Source organism: Astatotilapia calliptera, chromosome 12, assembly GCF_964374335.1.
Source record: "Astatotilapia calliptera chromosome 12, fAstCal68.1, whole genome shotgun sequence".
In the NCBI taxonomy this organism is placed as follows: Eukaryota; Metazoa; Chordata; class Actinopteri; order Cichliformes; family Cichlidae; genus Astatotilapia; species Astatotilapia calliptera.
The window spans coordinates 11,224,710-11,225,149 of NC_137433.1; positions in this window are offsets into that span (position 1 = coordinate 11,224,710).

The window sequence follows — 440 nt, forward strand, 5'->3', positions numbered from 1 at the left end:
GCACGGGGACCTTGAGTTCTATAAGATAAAGCCATAAACATGTTTGTCTGAGTCTTCTATCAAAAGTTACAGCGATTTATATGAAGTGGTTGAAAAACGCTTTATTTCGCCAAGACAGTGTGTTTCTCACTGTTACATGCATTTGAATGGGAAACTCGCCTGAAACAAAGTATAGGTTTTCATTATGTGAATAATTTTAAAATCTTAGCTCAAACGGCTGCAAAACCTGTTTGCCCAGCACGGGGATATTGAGTTCTATAAGATAAAGCCATAAACATGTTTGTCTGAGTCTTCTATCAAAAGTTACAGCGATTTATATGAAGTTGTTCAAAAACGCTTTATTTCGCCAAGACAATGCGTTTCTCACTGTTACATGCATTTGAATGGGGAAACTCGCCCGAGACAAAGTATAGGTTTTCATTATGTGAATAATTTTAAAA